The sequence below is a fragment of the Contarinia nasturtii genome, unplaced genomic scaffold, assembly GCF_009176525.2.
Source record: "Contarinia nasturtii isolate CC-2019 unplaced genomic scaffold, AAFC_CNas_1.1 Cnas_scaffold_350, whole genome shotgun sequence".
In the NCBI taxonomy this organism is placed as follows: domain Eukaryota; kingdom Metazoa; phylum Arthropoda; class Insecta; order Diptera; family Cecidomyiidae; genus Contarinia; species Contarinia nasturtii.
In genome coordinates, this window is record NW_022197705.1 from 858,788 (window position 1) to 871,287 (window position 12,500).

Sequence of the window (12,500 nt, forward strand, 5' to 3'; positions counted from 1 at the left end):
CAACGATTTTGATGGGAAACCGAATGGATACAACGATGTCTACGTGCTGATGGGGCTTAGTCGATTGGAAAAGTTGTGCACATTAGGACATAAACGCATATTTCACATTTCAACAAAAATACGTATATATGAATAATGTTATTGTACAATTTAATAAAACCGTAAGCATTTTGGTACGTATGTCTGTGTTTATTCACACATTTAATGTCGATAAGTTTTCCGTCGATGCAATCATTTGTGAATGAAGCGAGGCACGAAATGTAATCTTCCTTATTAGAGAAATGGAGAGAGAGAGACAGAGAGTTTGCATATTACGATATAGATAAATGCAGTGATAGATAGATACAGAGAATAAACGTTTTATTCAAACGGACCGAGTCTTCGTCGTCGTCAATTCGTTGCCCACCTCTTGCCCGTCGTTCCCAATCGATTGATTGTGTGTATTGTCATCGAATGAATAGCGCGCGTAAATTTTTTCGACAATATTCTTTTAACATCGCTGCACAAGTCCGTTGTCGTTCGTCTGCAGTGCTCAATGTGCAGCGTACTGAGTTTCGCGATCGTTTTGTATATACATTTCGTTCGATGCAATTTTACACTGTTTCTGCATCCAATATTTGGCTCATATTTATATAGTTGCGTGCTTATGTTTCTCATCAGAGAAACAACAACAACGACAGCGTGGCTATAAATTCGACATATATGTTGCGATTCTTGGCACACACATACACATATACATGCATACGTCCATATATATATATATGCATAATGTACACAGAGAAGAAGAGAGAGAGGAATGAAGGAGAGAGCGAGAGAGGGAGAACCAAAAACTCAAATTAAATGAATTGGTTTTCGCATATACCCTTCTAATGCATGGCGTATGGGGCCTCGCGTAATTCCATCTCTCGTTTTGTTGATATTTTATATTCTATAAATTCTTTCAGCTGCTACACACAACGTCGTTTTCTTCGTTTCGCCCGGCGCTCACTCAATCACAACTCTCACCCATACAACTTTAACAACAACAACAGCAGCAGCACCATTTCAATGAAATGTGTGTGATGGTTTTTCAATTCAACTGAATGTTTTCTTGCTTTTTTGGTTATATGTGTTTCTCATATATATATTCATGCTCATTAAATTCATTTTGTTCTTCGTAAATTTCAATTCACAGACAAATACTCTCGATACAACGAATATACATACACATAAACTCATACTCGCGCACATCCATATACACATACATATGTCCATATACGCTCGCTTCGATACTATGAGAGCATGTATATCCACGACATGGCACAGCGACCGAATACATAAAATGTTTGTTGTTTGGGTTTTCACATACGAAGCGCGTTGCCTGTCATATACAAATACATTGAATACATACACGCGCATTTGCCGAGCCGAATGACCACCGAATACGGAACGAGACATACCAATACACAGCCATTCTATCCATCCATATACGATTCAGTTCCGATTCTGTGACGTTACTACAATGGAAATGCGATGTTTGTGTTCACAAATGTGGAAGCGGCATGGTTAGTATCGTTTCATGAGTCATTCAGTGTGGTACATGGTCCTAGTGCATGCACCGCCATTTCAGCGTCGTACACATACGATATATACACATAGAGAAAGAGATAGAAAAAAATCATAAAAAGGAATAAAACCAAGAACTCTACAATTTTTTTAATAAAGTGTATTTGACTGCGATTCAGTCAATAATATAATAATAATAAAGATAAAAAATTCAAAGTGTGAGTTTTCCTTTAAAAACAATTTTATTTTTTTTTCTTCATCTAATTGAATTTTTCGATTCGATTTAACGTGAACGTCGTCGGGTAATTAATTACAAAAACAGCAACTTCATGAATAACAAAAAAGTTCATTTTCATTTTTATTGAGCAAAGCACCATTAAACGAAATTATTCCTTGTCGGGTTTTTTTTATGGCCAAAACGAAAAAGAAGAAAACAAAAAACTGGAAACTCATTCATTTCGTGGCGAATTATTGCAATTGGTCGTGAAAACTTGAATAAATTGGCGTTTATAAAAACGAGTTGCATTTTTGTTTTAATAGTTTTCGAAAGTGAAAGTTCTTTATATTAATTTTAATTTTGATATGCAAAACAAAATTGACCCGAAATAACGAGTTCGATTGAGAACGGTTTTTCGTTTCATTTCGTTTATTTTTATCAATCTCACAAGATCGTGTTCATTTCAAGTTTTTTTTTGTTATGTTTTGTTTAAATTAATTAAATTGCCGTTCAGTTACCGATGATATGTTCTTTTTTTAATAATTAAAACGGTTGAAAATTGCAGTGATTCCACGAAATAAATTGGCGATAAATCGACATTTTCTGCTTAGAAAATTATTCGTCCAATTAGTAGACGTTTTTGGTTGGCAAACAACTTTATCATCGACTTCATCGAACATCATCAGCATTCGCAACTAACACAAATTGGCTCTGTTTCTCGCGTTCAATAAAATAGCAAAACAGCATTTGAGAAAAGCAAAAATGATAAAATGAAAAATTCTTGAAATCGGTTCACAATTTGCTTATACCGGAAATCTTCGTTAAATTCGTTGCATAAAACATTGAATCAAACAAATTCAGTGCAAATTTCATAATAATTAATTAATGTATCCGAATAGAGAGATCTATTACAGATTGAAAGACAGCGAGAATAATTCCTTTCGCCAAATGTAAAATTGCACATTTTATGACGCCTGTATAAAGAAATTAAAATCGATAAAACCGTATCGCGCGCGTTCTTTCGACAGTTCAAGCAAAAGCAGCATTTTCACTTCTTTCGTCTCTATTTGATTTCGTTGTTGTTTTCTGTTTGTTGTTTTTGTTGATTTTCGCCTGTATATTTCCGTTACTGACGAAAAAATCGCATATAGAATTCGTGGATAGAGCGCGACCGCCCGATATATATACCGGTGTATTTATTATTATTGCTGTCTGTTGCTATTTGGCCGAGTGCTTGTCTATTGTGTTGGTCACGAATGTGAATGAATGAACGAGTGAAAGAGGCTCGAGACGAAGAGAAATGGAAAAAGCATTTCCCACCTCAATCGCCTGATTTCGTTCACGTCAATTTATTTACTATTTTCTTTTTGCTTTTATTCGATAGTAAATTTGTGAATATCTTTGAGCTGACAGAAGAAAGAAAAAAAAAGAATTTTGTTTCCAAATTCAGTGTAACACAGTGTACGATTCTCCCGAGACACCGTGTTTTTCTCTATTTTCGCATCAACTTTTATCGCACTGAATAAAAGAGAGTAAATACGCGTTCCATTCGCATACTTTTACTTAAATCGAACATTTAAATATCGCTCCAAAGAATAAACTGATAATAAATAGAATATAAACAGCGCAACCGTTTGTCGTATCATCGTTAGAACAACAACACATGAACAAAAGGTAAATTAAACTTCTATTTGTTATTTTCAATTATTTTTTTTACTTTGTGTTTGTTGTTTGGCCGTGATTTTCACATAAAAATTGTGCTGAAAATTTTAATGTAATCGGTAATTTTGTTAATTCAACTTTGTTGTGATTGATTTTTTTTTATAATGTGTAAATAACATTGCGCGAATACTGCAAAGCCGTCGAATGGTAATGTGGAAACGAATTCGAAGGTAACGGAAATTGAGGGCAAAATAAATCAAAATATTTAATGATTTTTGGCCTAGAAAATCTCTTTGCGAAATAAGAGAAAAAAAATATCAAATTCAAATTTGTTTTCTGCATAAAATTGGAAAAGCTTCTTGCATGAATGACGCACAATATATACACATGTTGGCAAACAAAACAAATCGCTGTAAATACCTTTGTAATAGCATCCGCATGGCACACTGTTGCTTTTGTTATTACGAGGTTCGCCGGGTATTTGTGTGTATTTGAAGAATCCACGAGAAAACGAGAGAAAACACACAATGAGAGAGGATGAGAAAGAGTAGAAGAAAGTGAAGGAGATTTCCTTCGTGTCGTTTTCACATATTCATTCGTTGCCTATACGCAAATATGAAAATATATTTCCTTAATCCATTTATACGTTGTTTGTAAACTGTTAACTAAGTGCAAAGGTGGCAAATGGCAATAGCAATACACGGTTCTGTTCGATGTGTACTACCTTCCCATACAGACTGCGAGAATTAAATTCGGTCCCGTCATCATATGCCAAATACACACAATGCCAATGCCAGAGAGTGTAAGAGAGAGAGAGAGAGATTGAAGCGTAAAGAATAAACAGCGAAAATGGCCGTCGCAGCTGTTGTGAGCCTCGCTTATTCCTTCTTCGTTGTACTTGGTTCGGTGTTATTTTGTTGTTGCCGCTACCTCACCACTGTGGTATATCGTCCCATTATTCAGTGTTCAATTGTACGCTCAATTTTTTCCGTTATCGAAGCAATTCAATCTTATATTTCTCAATCGCATTTTTGCCTCATATTTACCTCTTCAATTCAGACCAATTGCAATAACTTTTTTATCTGTCTTTCCCATTGCTGTTTTTATTCCAATGATGTGAACCATTTTATTACTACCATTACCGATAATAATGAGATGAGAATGAGCCAAAATATTTTCACATGAATTATTCTAATTAATTATAAGCAGCCGATTGAAATTGAGCAATTCTCTTGATCCTTGATGGTTTTTTTTTTGTTTTATTCATTGTCAAACAATGGAAGCTGTATAGCGACGGCAATGACAACGGTCGATGATGATGAACATGATTATGTTCAATTTAAATGATGCTGAACTTTCCTATCAAATTGCTTGGAATGCAATTATACAATGGTAATCACAATATTGTACAAAATAATTGGTAGAAGTAAATGTACACACTACACAGGTATAGTACATGGGTGGTGGCTGCTGCATCTCCATCAAATGCTCCAAATTCAACTTACCTCATTACAAATTGCTATTAATTTCTAAAGTTTACTGACAACAATTTTCAAATTGCATGTAAAAAAGGGAATGTTTATTACAAACTTTGAATGTTTTGCGTTCAATTTTTTTTGTTTTTATTTTCATTTATTTGCGCTATGAGACACTGTCGTCCCTTATCTCGACCGGAGCCACCGATATAAACTTCAATGATGAAAAAAAATGAACAGCAAACACGACGGACTGCATAACATAACTCAAACACAAAAATATGCAACTCATTTTTCTACTAATGTCCAATCTTGTTGTCCTGTTGTCTTAATTTTCAAAATCAAATAGCTGGCATAATTCAGCACACTCGTGCTGTGCATCTTGGCAGACAGTTGATCTCTTTCTCTCTCTCTCTCTCTCTCTCTTTCTGTGCACATAGTAACTAAGAAATATATTTATGTATATTTCTATATCATGGATGATGACGGAGATGAAAAACTTGGCATGAAATCCAGCGCATCATCCGAATTACATTCATTTAATTTGGGATTTGTCTGTGCGCTATTGAACATCTCTCAAAGTAGACAGCAATTTATGAACCTATTCGCCGAGAAAACAAACAAATAACAACGAAAGGGAAAAACACAAATGCAAGACAACGTACAAAACAGATGATATGAGAATTTTGGTCGTTCCTTCGTTACTTTGCCTCGATATCCTATCCATTTTTTCTTCTCCTTTCTGATCTTCCTACGAAGAATGTGTGTTTTTTTTGTTTGTGCGGGAAACTGAACTATATTTGTATGTATGCCATTGGCCGCGCGCGCATATTACATTTGAACATTTATTTTACACAATGACTTTTGTTTGGCATTTTTATGCGAATCATTTTAATTTGATTAAATAATAAATGAATGCACACAATTCGGAATTTACTCGGCGGAACAATGAGGAGTAATTCTACGGTAATAGAGTGGAAATACAAAATGTTTTGTTGAGTAAAGAGAGAAATATATGCATTGGGATAGAGAGAGAGAGACAGCGAATGAGAAAAGACACATATTGTGGGAGCTACTGAGCTCGAAATTGGTAAAGTGTGTGCCAATTGTGTGGATTGCATTGCATGTATTTTGCTGTGAGTGTGTGCAATTGTGCCTGTGTCTATGTCCAAATGCATTCAGTTGTATCAGAATACGAAGCTTATGTTGTATTTTTTTTATATCATTAAGGCATTTTTATGTATTGGGCTATTAGCCGTACTGTTATTGTTATGGTTCATCATGTTATCCTCTGTGTCTACACTGTCCCGAATGTGTGAGTGTATTTCGATAGAGGCGAACCAGTGCCTGTATTTCCATAAATAACGTGTTTAACAACAATGTTTTTCTTCTTTTTTATTCCAATGTACAATTCTTTTTTTTGTCTCTCAGTCAGTCAATGTTGTGTGTTGTTCATAGAATTTGTGTTCTCGTACTCAGAGTGTCCAAGTACAGACATTCATGAAGAAGAAGAAGAAGAAGAAGTATAAGTAGAAGGAAGAAGAAAAAAACCACACACCAACGAACGAACCTACGATCGCAAGAATATGAGAGATTGAAGGTATTGATAATGAGGGTCGGGTTTAAAATACTTTTATTGACCTTACCTATTACTTAGGTTTTCACATTCACACAGTGTTGTGTTGTTGTCTTTTTTTTCCTCTTTTCGTCTGTATGTTGTGCACACACGTTCGTTTCCCCCATGCGTTGTTGCTCTTGGCTGTCGTATGTATCGGGTCGACTTCTTCTTCTTATTCTTATTTTTCTTATTGCCTCTATTATACGTTCGGGCTGTGTGTGACGATGGCCGATGTACAACGACAACACACACCGTGAGTGCTCTCTTTCATTATTTTATTTCGAATATGTGTTTGTAATGTTCCTTTTCAGCTCGTTAAAAACGTTAAGAACGTTTGTTGTTGCTAACGAACAACGCACAACAAACTGCTTTTTCTGTTGTTGCTGCTGCTGCTGCTCTCGCCGCCATAGCCACAGCCTTTCACATGTGCACCACACACATTTCTTTTCGTCATTTTCGAGCATTTGTCGTTTATTTTTTTAAATAAAATTTATACAAACTTTACACGAAGCCAATAAAATGTTGAAATTGGGATATAAATTTAAGCAGGTACAAATAATAATAATCGTAATACCAGTATTACGGTGCTACACCGCGTGCCGGTGATCAATTTCAAACATTCATTTTCTTTTTTATTGGCTTCAAATTTGTTCAATTTTGACGGTGGCCCAAATGCGGTGCACGATTAATAATTACTTGAAATCTTTGACACCACCATTCGATAAGTCGGTCGAACATTTGTCACAATTCAATTTGAAATAAAATGTTTGCCCAATGTTACATTTTTTTCCTGACATTTTACTTCCTATCAAACATTCTTATTACATCAAACGATGATAAAAAAAGAATTTCAAATGCTTAATTTCGTCAGTTTATTTTATCGAAAGCAGACGCGACTATAAAAACGCACTGTTGATTGATCTAAATAAAGTTCTCTCGTGTTTTGTTTGCACGCAGCAGGTGAAAATGCTAGTTAAACTTGTTGTCATTCGTGACTCTTTTTTTCTCATCGAAATCGTTTGCTTGAAATAAATTTTTAGATAACGAGTTTCAAACCCAAACATCTAAATTCATTAAAATATGGTTGCCGAGCGATAATATGGCATGAGCGACGATGATATGCATGTATTTTGAAGACAGAAGGAGAAAAACAAGTGAGGCAATAGAGAATTAATGTCATGTAAAATTAGCATCAAACAAAATGCTATTTTCGAATCGAAGTTGCCCAATATTTTTTGGTAAGCTATGTCTATTATATACTTTCTGTTTGCTCGAACGATTTTGATCCAATAAAGCAAAGAGATAATTGAGACGGTTTACTCGAGATTGAGACGGTTTATTTTGAGGATTTACAAAATAAGCAACGGACGAAAATAATTTCTTATTTAAGATATTTTTTTCTTTTTTTAAGACATTTATTCTTCTTCGATGGCATTACGAGTTTATTTTTTCTCAAATGTGGGCCGTCGTAATTGTAAACATTGAATTTCGATTTGTGCTCTAAACTAAAAAAAAATCCAAACTCATCATTACAATTTTTCGGTTGGCGTTGAACCAATCGCACACATTTTTCCAACTTCAATTTCATAAATGATTTTAAACACATAACTAAACGCATGCTAAAACCAGCAAACCATTGTTTGACCCGGAAATGGTGATTCGTCAGATGCTTTTATAAAATCAAATTTTCATTATGTATTTTCTCAACGTTTAATGAATCACATTCAAACCAATCCTCATAGTTCATTTGAATTTTAATTAAATTCATTCATAAAATCATTTCAAGCGAATCGACAAAATATAAATTTAAACCGTGTATACGGTGTGTAATTCAAGAGAGAGCACAATTAAACATGGAACTGTTTCCATCTTGTATTGTGACAATGATCGCAGGTTTTGCTGTCCAAATTATATTGTTATTGTTATAAGAGTTACTGGAATAAAACCAACCAATTTTTATTCAGATATTCGTGAATGGATGCGCAACCATTCGAACCAAACGATGCACTGATTCGAAAAACGACATTTTCTTATACACTATAAATACAACATTTATTCTTTTTATAAAAAAAATGATCACTTCCTTTTGTGTTAAATGAGAGCGATGTTGATTAATCCATTTTTCTCATCGTAAAATACCATTTGAACATTCTCAATTTTTGTTTACATCAATTATGGCAATTCTTTGTGTACTTTTTTTTGCTTCTGATTCTTTTGTTGTTGCTTATTCAACAGAAGAAGAAAAAAATGTTGTAACACATGGCGGAGATCATGGCCTTTACGATTACACAAAACATTGATATTTTAGATTTTTTTTTTCTTCGCTTTCAATTGCAATTTAGTAAGAATTCTATGCAAAAAAAAACCTGTGCACTCATATAAAAACAAATGACGGTGTACACGTCCATTTAACGTTAAAGAAAAGCGTCACGTTATTTTTTGTTAAAAAATTGTTGTCGAATAAAAAAAACACGTTGTAAATAATATTTTAAGAGCGTGACGGCTTAAAAATTATTTTAGAACAAAAATCAGTTGATTTGAGTGCTGTTGCATTGACATGTAGTCTATAGCGCTTGCTCCTTTCTGGTTTAACCAAAAGAGTGGAAGAATGACAAGGACAGCGTATGACGTTGAACGACGCTCACTGCGTTAGAAAAGAGCAAGCGCTATAGACTATATGTCAATGCAACAGCACTCAAATCAACTGATTTTTGTTCAAACAGAATTTTTAAACCGCCACGCTCCTAAAATATTATTTACATCGTGTGTTTTTTATTCGACAACAATTTTTTAACAAAAAATAACGTGACGCTTATCTTTAACGTTAAATGGACGTGTACACCGACATTTGTTTTTATATGAGGCAAAGAGTTACGATCCGTTTGCGTCGTCATTCGTGCGCAACGACCTTAAAATATGACGAAAACTGTTCCACAAAAAATTGTTTCAAATTAATGAACTCAAAATCAAACTTCAGCACTTCATTACATTTGTGAGGTGTACAACTCATATAAATTCTTGATATCAATGCACTCAAAAAATTAAACAGTTATCATCAGAAATGATTCATTTCATTGTAGCTGTGAATGTGAAGTGATAAGACGCAGAGAAGTATCAAACACAATGACGAAAGAGTAAAGTGTACGAATATCAGAGAAAGAGTATCGATTTCAAAACATGTTTGAACGAATTGATCAAAGACACCATCAAATTTTATTTTCAAAATACATTAAGTAAATAAATGTAAGCCGTACGTTCGAATGTTATGAATGGTCAATGACCATTCGAGCAAAAAAAAATACATGATCGAATGCAAATAAAGCATACTCGAGCCGCGCCATATGATCGGTCTTTCTCTCCGATTTCATAGAATTGTAATTTGAAGAGAGCTTTACCGAATGATAAGCTAAAGAGAAAAGACATGATTTTTCGCTCAAACCCAGAAGTGCAAAAACATCCAAAAAAGCAACAAACATATTATGCATGTTAAGAAGAAAAATGTCCATACAAACGAAACCGATCTCTTCGTTTAACGATATATAGAAATTCTTTACTTTTATTTAATACCGTTTCATTTCGTCCGATGATAAGATAGGTATGGATTTGCACACGGCATGTTTATAGCAGAGGAAAGAGAACGAACTTGATAAGATTGAAATGTGCATGAACAACGCTGAGTACCGCAACAATGTCAGTTTCTCTCTTTTCTATTTCGTTTATTTCTCCCTTTTTTTGTATACTGCTCAGCATTTATATAAACGCCTCGCCTGGGATCACAAATACACACCGCGTGTGTTCAATTCCACACACTGGGTGTGCATTACGAAATTATCGTTAGAGAGAGAGAGAGAGAGAGTCAAATGATAAGGAAAAAGCCACAAATGAATACCAGTACACTATTCACCCCAGCACTTCATCAATATGCAGTGATTAGCACGGCTTGTTTAACGGCATATTGATATGGTTTGTTGTTAGTTTTTTTTCGGGTTTCGTTCATTCGTCACTTCAATTAAATTGACAACAAATAGATTAGAAGTGGCCTGCAAAGACCTTTACAATCCTAGATGCGCAATCGTCTGATTAATGTTTAATTAAATATTCCGTTTATGGTGTTTATTCTATCTTCTCTTCCCGTCTCTCGATTGAGAACAGGAAAAAAAGGTGCGATAGAAAAATTGACTCCCATTATCTCGTCGCAGGAGCTGTTTGTTCGTTGCAATCAAATGCAAATTAAAACTGTTTATTTTTAATGGAAAATCAATGTTTACGTAAACTAAGTGTATATGCAATATTGTTCATAGACTATCTAAACAATGTCAATTACGTGGAGTATTCGGCGAAACGAGCGTTTGCCCCATAAAAGTCAAAATTCTTTCAATTGATTCACTCTTTTTTTTAAATAATCTTTTTAACCTGTCACGCTATGCACCAACTCTTGCGTGCCCGTCACCATTTCGAAAACAACGAAATTCTATTAAAACCAAATTATTCGATATTATTTCTATATTTAATTCAAGTAAGCAGTAAGCGATATGGCGTGTTTACTGTATTTAATCAATGATTTTCGCTTTCCAATGTGTATGTATTACAGCAATATCTATCAAAATTGCTTACTTCACATCGACACACAAGACTTGTTAAAGAGTGAGAAAAAAAATCGGAAACGCTTTCTTTTTTTCTTAATTTTCTCACTTAACAAAATATTCAAATATTTTTTGATGGATTGAATGCAAATCCATCATTATAATAACAACACAAGAAGAAAAAAAAGTGTTGTGAGAGAATATTATGGAAATAAATCGATAAAAAAAGATCCTTTTTTCCATAGAAGCGTGGAATTTGGGTTTAACAATCTTCATAAATCAATCAATACACTAGGTTATGGTGTGCTGCAATCAACAGCACCAAAAAAAAATTAATTAATTAAGCAAAATTGGAAGTTGATTTTATCGCCTTCGTTTCGTCGCTTCTTCAAGAAAATAATGTGTGTGGCAAAATATCCGCTAATTGTGCTTGATTTATCATTTTTTCCCCGTTTTATCTAAATGGCCTTTTATTCGGTACATTTCGTTGATAAAATTACTGATCACAACAAACCGAAAATTTATGTTGACTAAACTTTATGAATAATTTATGCAGTAAGTTGTTTTTTTTCGGCATCGTTATGAGAAAATGAGAAATATTTAGATTTGTTCTTTTTCTATTTTTTCTTGAATTGATTGAATTCGATGAGTTCATTTTTAAAGATATTTTAACTGTAAAATGACTATGGGAGCACACCATTCTCCATCAGAGCAGAGAGAAACGGTGAGAAAGAGAGAGAATTCTGAGTTCAGTGCGTGCACAACGTATATATTCGATGACATTGATTTATTCGTATGAATATGATTAACATGTGTAATCGACTTTTCTAATATTTTTTCCGAACACAAAACTCTTTCTCAAAGTGACTTTATTTCACGTTGTGCTTTTTTTCCTCATTCTTCGTGAGTCATTTCATCGTCTCCAACCAAATTCAACACGTAGCACATGCATACATTTTTTTATGACGTGAAAGCGATAAAATCGACGTCTAAATTAGACGAAAAAAGAAACCGGCTGAAGCGAATATAAGAATATATACACCAAAAAGCCATATCCATCACCGATTTTGCGTGCAACGTTCAAATTAAATCCGTACCAAAAAGAAGCCAATCTATGCCATGTTGAGCACACACACACACACCAAACATTTTATTTCGTTCACGTACTTGTTTTATTAGAGTATAGTTCTTCGTGAATTTTTCGGCCGGTCAAATTACTGCTGTAATGCTATGCCAAATGAAATTTTACTTTCCAAATGTCTAACCCATTCGGAGTGTTGATTAAGAAAAAGAAAGAATGTCCAGAAAACGATAAAATCATTATTTCACTTCTCTTTCGCCCGCTATATTCTTTCTCTCTCTCTCTCTCTCTCTCTCTCTCTCTCTCTCTCTCTCTCTCT

At 34.2% G+C, this 12,500-nt stretch overlaps 1 protein-coding gene across 5 annotated transcripts in view; it reads left to right on the forward strand.

Moving 5' to 3' along the window:
* The first annotated feature begins 1,566 nt into the window (after positions 1-1,566).
* Positions 1,567-12,500, forward strand: part of LOC116337951 (LIM domain transcription factor LMO4) — a 73,425-nt gene continuing 62,491 nt past the window's right edge. For 3 of the 5 annotated variants that reach the window (XM_031762940.1, XM_031762937.1, XM_031762943.1), the window contains exons 1-2: positions 1,567-1,763; positions 3,147-3,436. The gene's annotated coding sequence lies outside the window, so the exon portion shown is untranslated. Of the gene's footprint in view, positions 1,848-3,146; positions 3,437-12,500 lie in introns of all 5 variants that reach the window. The other 2 variants (XM_031762939.1, XM_031762941.1) reach the window with 2 other exon arrangements.